Genomic DNA, 6,970 nt, shown 5'->3' on the forward strand with positions numbered 1-6,970 from the left:
TAACCAGCAAGTGCACTGGGTCGTCCAAGTAATACCTTACGCGAGTAAGGGTCGATCCCACGGAGATTGTTGGTATGAAGCAAGCTATGGTCACCTTGTAAATCTCAGTCAGGCAGACTCAAATGGGTATAGTGGTATACGAATAAAGCATAAAGATAAAGATAGAGATACTTATGTAATTCATTGGTAGGAACTTCAGATAAGCGTATGAAGATGCCTTCCCTTCCGTCTCTCTGCTTTCCTACTGTCTTCATCCAATCCTTCTTACTCCTTTCCATGGCAAGCTTATGTAGGGTTTCACCGTTGTCAGTGGCTACCTCACATCCTCTCAGTGAAAATGTTCCTATGCTCTGTCACAGCATATGGCTAATCAGCTGTCGGTTCTCGGTCAGGCCGGAATAGAATCCAGTGATTCTTTTGCGTCTGTCACTAACGCCCCGCCTGCTAGGAGTTTGAAGCACGTCACAGTCATTCAATCATTGAATCCTACTCAGAATACCACAGACAAGGTTAGACCTTCCGGATTCTCTTGAATGCCGCCATCAGTTCTCGCCTATACCACGAAGACTCTGATCTCACGGAATGGCTGGCTCGTTTGTCAGGCGAGCACTCGGTTGTCAGGCGATCAACCATGCATCGTGTATCAGGAATCCAAGAGATATTCACTAGAGCCTTGATTGCTTGTAGAACAGAAGTGGTTGTCAGTCACCTTGTTCATAAGTGAGAATGATGATGAGTGTCACGGATCATCACATTCATCAAGTTGAAGAACAAGTGATATCTTGGACAAAGAACAAGCGGAATTGAATAGAAGAACAATAGTAATCGCATTAATACTCGAGGTACAGCAGAGCTCCACACCTTAATCTATGGTGTGTAGAAACTCCACCGTTGAAAATACATAAGAACAAGGTCTAGGCATGGCCGAATGGCCAGCCTCCCAAAGTGAGTTCAATCATAAAAACATGATCAAAAAGCTCTGGATGATAATACAATAGCAAAAGGTCCTACTTATAGAAAACTAGTAGCCTAGGGTGTACAGAGATGAGTAAATGACATAAAAATCCACTTCCGGGCCCACTTGGTGTGTGCTTGGGCTGAGCAATGAAGAAATTTCGTGTAGAGACTCTTCTTGGAGTTAAACGCCAGCTTTTATGCCAGTTTGGGCGTTTAACTCCCATTTAGGTGCCAGTTCCGGCGTTTAACGCTGGGATTTCTGAGGGTGACTTTGAACGCCGGTTTGGGCCATCAAATATTGGGCAAAGTATAGACTATCATATATTGCTGGAAAGCCCAGGATGTCTACTTTCCAACGCCGTTGAGAACGCGCCAATTAGGCCTCTGTAGCTCCAGAAAATTCACTTCGAGTGCAGGGAGGTCAGAATCCAACAGCATCTGCAGTCCTTTTCAGTCTCTGAATCAGATTTTCGCTCAGGTCCCTCAATTTCAGCCAGAAAATACCTGAAATCACAGAAAAACACACAAACTCATAGTAAAGTCCAGAAAAGTTAATTTTAACTAAAAACTAATAAAAATATACTAAGAACTCAACTAAAACTACTAAAAACATACTAAAAACAATGCCAAAAAGGGTACAAATTATCCGCTCATCACAACTCCAAACTTAAATTGTTGCTTGTCCTCAAGCAACTGAAGATCAAATAAGATAAAAAGAAGAGAATATGCAATGAACTCCAAAAACATCTATGAAGATCAGTATTAATTAGATGAGCGGGGCTTTTAGCTTTTTGCCTCTGAACAGTTTTGGTATCTCACTCTATCCTTTGCAACTCAGAATGATTGGCTTCTTTAGGAACTCAGAATCCAGATAGTGTTATTGATTCTCCTAGTTAAGTATGATGATTCTTGAACACAGCTACTTATTGAGTCTTGGCCGTGGCCCAAAGCACTCTGTCTTCCAGTATTACCACCGGATACATACATGCCACAGACACATAATTGGGTGAACCTTTTCAGATTGTGACTCAGCTTTGCTAGAGTCCCCAATTAGAGGTGTCCAGGGTTCTTAAGCACACTCTTTTTGCCTTGGATCACAACTTTATTCTTTCTTTTTCTTTCTTTTTCTCCTTTTTTTTTCGGTTTTTTTTTTCGCTTCCTTTTTTTTTTTGTATTCACTGCTTTTTCTTGCTTCAAAAATCATTTTTATGATTTTTCAGATCCTCAGTAACATGTCTCCTTTTTCATCATTCTTTCAAGAGCCAACATTCATGAACCACAAATTCAAAAGACATATGCACTGTTTAAGCATACATTCAGAAGGCAGAAGTAATGCCACCACATCAAAATAATTAAACTGCTATAAAATTCAGAATTCATGCAATCCTCTTTCTTTTCAATTAAGCACGTTTGTTTATTTAAGAAAGGTGATGGATTCATAGGAAATTCATAACTTTAAGGCATAGACACTAAGATACTAATGATCACAAGACACAAACATAGATAAACACAAGCATTAATTTTCGAAAAACAGAAGAATAAAGAACAAGGAGATTAAAGAACGGGTCCACCTTAGTGATGGCGGCTCTTTCTTCCTCTTGAAGATCCTATGGAGTGCTTGAGCTCCTCAATGTCTCTTCCTTGTCTTTGTTGCTCCTCTCTCATGATCCTTTGATCTTCTCTAATTTCATGGAGGATGATGGAGTGTTCTTGATGCTCCACCCTTAGTTGTCCCATGTTGGAACTCAATTCTCCTAGGGAGGTGTTCAGTTGCTCCCAATAGTTTTGTGGAGGAAAGTGCATCCCTTGAGGCATCTCAAGGATCTCATGATGAGTGGGGTCTCTTGTGTGCTCCATCCTTTTCTTAGTGATGGGCTTATCCTCATCAATGGGGGTGTCTCCCTCTATGTCAACTCCAACTGAATAACAGAGGTGACAAATGAGATGAGGAAAGGCTAACCTTGTTAAGGTAGAGGACTTGTCCGCCACCTTATAGAGTTCTTGGGCTATAACCTCATGAACTTCCACTTCTTCTCCAATCATGATGCTATGAATCATGATGGCCCGGTCTAGAGTAACTTCGGACCGGTTGCTAGTGGGAATGATTGAACGTTGGATAAACTCCAACCATCCTCTAGCCACGGGTTTGAGGTCATGCCTTCTCAATTGAACCGGCTTCCCTCTTGAATCTCTCTTCCATTGGGCGCCCTCTTCACATATGACTGTAAGGACTTGGTCCAACCTTTGATCAAAGTTGACCCTTCTAGTGTAAGGATGTTCATCTCCTTGCATCATGGGCAAATTGAATGCCAACCTTACACTTTCCGGACTAAAATCCAAGTATTTCCCCCGAACCACAGTAAGATAATTCTTTGGATCCGGGTTCACACTTTGATCATGGTTCTTGGTGATCCATGCATTGGCATAGAACTCTTGAACCATCAAGATTCCGACTTGTTGAATGGGGTTGGTAAGAACTTCCCAACCTCTTCTTCGGATCTCATGTCGGATCTCCGGATATTCACTCTTTTTGAGTGAAAAAGGGACCTTGGGGATCACCTTCTTCAGGGCCACAACTTCATAGAAGTGGTCTTGATGCACCCTTGAGATGAATCTCTCCATCTCCCATGACTCGGAGGTAGAAGCTTTTGCCTTCCCTTTCCTTTTTCTAGAGGTTTCTCCGGCCTTAGATGCCATAAATGGTTATGGAAAAACGAAAAAGCAACGCTTTTACCACACCAAACTTAAAAGGTTTGCTCGTCCTCGAGCAAAAGAAGAAAGAAGAGAGTAGAAGAAGAAGAAATGAGGAAGAAGGGAATGGCTATGTGTTCGGCCAAAGAGGGGGAGAAGTGGTGTTTAGGTTGTGTGAAAATGAAGGGGTGAAGAAGGGTTTATATAGGAGAGGGGAGGTCATGGTTCGGCCATTGATGGGTGGGTTTGGGAGGGAAAGTGGTTTGAATTTGAATGGTGAGGTAGGTGGGGTTTTATGAAGGATGGATGTGAGTGGTGAAGAGAAAGAAGGGATTTGATAGGTGAAGGTTTTTTGGGGAAGAGGTATGGAGGTGATGGGTGAAGAAGAGAGAGAGAGTGGTGGGGTTGGTGGGGATCCTGTGGGGTCCACAGATCCTGTGGTGTCAAGGAAAAGTCATCCCTGCACCAAATGGCAAGCAAAATCACGTTTTGAGCCATTTCTGGCGTTAAACGCCGGGCTGGTGCCCATTTCTGGCGTTTAACGCCAGGTTCTTGCCCTTTTCTGGCGTTTAACGCCAGTCTGGTGCCCCTTTCTGGCGTTAAACGCCCAGAATGGTGCCAGACTGGGCGTTAAACGCCCAACTGCTAGCCTCACTGGCGTTTAAATGCCAGTGGGTTCTTCCTCCAGGGTGTGCTGTTTTTCTTCCTGTTTTTCATTTTGTTTTTGCTTTTTCAATTGATTTTGTGTCTTCTTATGATCATCAACCTACAAAATAAAATAAAATAACAAAAGAAAATAGATAACATATAACATTGGGTTGCCTCCCAACAAGCGCTTCTTTAATGTCAGTAGCTTGACAGGTGGCTCTCATGGAGCCTCACATTTTCTCAGAGCAATGTTGGAACCTCCCAACACCAAACTTAGAGTTTGAATGTGGGGGTTCAACACCAAACTTAGAGTTTGGTTGTGGCCTCCCAACACCAAACTTAGAGTTTGACTGTGGGGGCTCTGTTTGACTCTGATTTGAGAGAAGCTCTTCATGCTTCCTCTCCATGGTGACAGAGGGATATCCTTGAGCCTTAAACACAAAGGATTCTTCATTCACTTGAATGATCAGTTCGCCTCTATCAACATCAATCACAGCCTTTGCTGTGGCTAGGAAGGGTCTGCCAAGGATGATGGTTTCATCCATGCACTTCCCAGTCTCTAGGACTATGAAATCAGCAGGGATGTAATGGTCTTCAATCTTCACCAAAACATCCTCTACAAGTCCATGAGCTTGTTTTCTTGAGTTGTCTGCCATCTCTAATGAGATTCTTGCAGCTTGCACCTCAAAGATCCCTAGCTTCTCCATTATAGAGAGAGGCATGAGGTTTACACTTGACCCTAAGTCACACAGAGCCTTCTTGAAGGTCATGGTGCCTATGGTACAAGGTATTGAAAACTTCCCAGGATCTTGTCTCTTTTGAGGTAATTTCTGCCTTGACAAGTCATCCAGTTCTTTGGTGAGCAAAGGAAGTTCATTCTCCCAAGTCTCATTTCCAAATAACTTGTCATTTAGCTTCATGATTGCTCCAAGGTATTTAGCAACTTGCTCTTCAGTGACATACTCATCCTCTTCAGAGGAAGAATACTCATCAGAGCTCATGAAAGGCAGAAGTAAGTCCAATGGAATCTCTATGGTCTCATTTTGAGCCTCAGATTCCCATGGTTCCTCATTAGGGAACTCAGTGGAGGTCAGTGCACGCCCATTGAGGTCTTCCTCAGTGGCGTTCACTTCCTCTTCTTCCTCTCCAAATTTGGCCATGTTGATGGCCTTGCACTCTCCTTTTGGATTTTCTTCTGTATTGCTTGGGAGAGTACTAGGAGGGAGTTCAATAACTTTCTTGCTCAGCTGTCCCACTTGTGCCTCCAAATTCCTAATGGAGGACCTTGTTTCAGTCATGAAACTTTGAGTGGTTTTGATTAGATCAGAGACCATGGTTGCTAAGTCAAAGGGGTTCTGCTTAGAATTCTCTGTCTATTGCTGAGAAGATGATGGAAAAGGCTTGCCATTGCTAAACCTGTTTCTTCCACCATTATTGTTATTGAAACCTTGTTGAGGTCTCTCTTGATTCTTCCATGAGAAATTTGGATGATTTCTCCATGAAGAATTATAGGTGTTTCCATAGGGTTCTCCTAGGTAATTCACCTCTTCCATTGAAGGGTTCTCAGGATCATAGGCTTCTTCTTCAGATGAAGCATCCTTAGTACTGCTTGGTGCATTTTGCATTCCAGACAGACTTTGAGAAATCAAATTGACTTGTTGAGTCAATATCTTGTTCTGAGCCAATATGGCATTCAGAGCATCAATCTCAAGAACTCCTTTCTTCTGATTAGTCCCATTGTTCACAGGATTCCTTTCAGAAGTGTACATGAATTGGTTATTTGCAACCATTTCAATTAGCTCTTGAGCTTCTGTAGGCGTCTTCTTCAAATGAAGAGATCTTCCAGCAGAGCTATCCAAAGACATCTTGGATAGTTCAGAGAGACCATCATAGAAAATACCTATGATGCTCCATTCAGAAAGCATGTCAGATGGACATTTTCTGATCAATTGTTTGTATCTTTCCCAAGCTTCATAGAGGGATTCTCCATCCTTTTGTCTGAAGGTTTGGACTTCCACTCTAAGCTTACTCAATTTTTGAGGTGGAAAGAACTTTGCCAAGAAGGCATTGACTAGCTTTTCCCATGAGTTCAGGCTTTCTTTAGGTTGTGAGTCCAACCATGTCCTAGCTCTGTCTCTTACAGCAAAAGGGAATAGCATAAGTCTATAGACCTCAGGGTCTACCCCATTAGTCTTGACAGTGTCACAGATTTGCAAGAACTCAGCCAAAAACTGATGAGGATCTTCCAATGGAAGTCCATGGAACTTGCAATTCTGTTGCATTAGAGAAACTAATTGAGGCTTAAGCTCAAAGTTGTTTGCTCCAATGGCAGGGATAGAGATGCTTCTCCCATAGAAGTCGGGAGTAGGTGCAGTAAAGTCACCCAGCACCTTCCTTGCATTATTGGCATTGTTGTTGTTTTCGGCTGCCATGGCTTCTTCTTCTTTGAAGATTTCTGTTAGGTCCTCTGCAGAGAGTTGTGCCTTAGCTTCTCTCAGCTTTCGCTTCAAGGTCCTTTCAGGTTCAGGGTCAGCTTCAACAAGAATGCTTTTGTCTTTGTTCCTGCTCATATGAAGGAGAAGAGAACAAGAAAATATGGAATCCTCTATGTCACAGTACAGAGATTCCTTGAGGTGTCAGAAGAACAGAAAAATGGAAGAAAGAGGTAGAAGAA

The 6,970-nt window shown here is 42.6% G+C and overlaps 1 non-coding gene across 1 annotated transcript; it reads left to right on the plus strand.

The window, feature by feature from the left end:
- The first annotated feature begins 6,219 nt into the window (after window positions 1-6,219).
- On the plus strand, window positions 6,220-6,323 carry LOC130964211 (small nucleolar RNA R71). The gene has a single exon (XR_009080314.1). It is a non-coding gene; the product is annotated as a small nucleolar RNA R71 (small nucleolar RNA).
- Window positions 6,324-6,970: the final 647 nt, after the last annotated feature.

Source organism: Arachis stenosperma, chromosome 2, assembly GCF_014773155.1.
Source record: "Arachis stenosperma cultivar V10309 chromosome 2, arast.V10309.gnm1.PFL2, whole genome shotgun sequence".
NCBI lineage: Eukaryota > Viridiplantae > Streptophyta > Magnoliopsida > Fabales > Fabaceae > Arachis > Arachis stenosperma.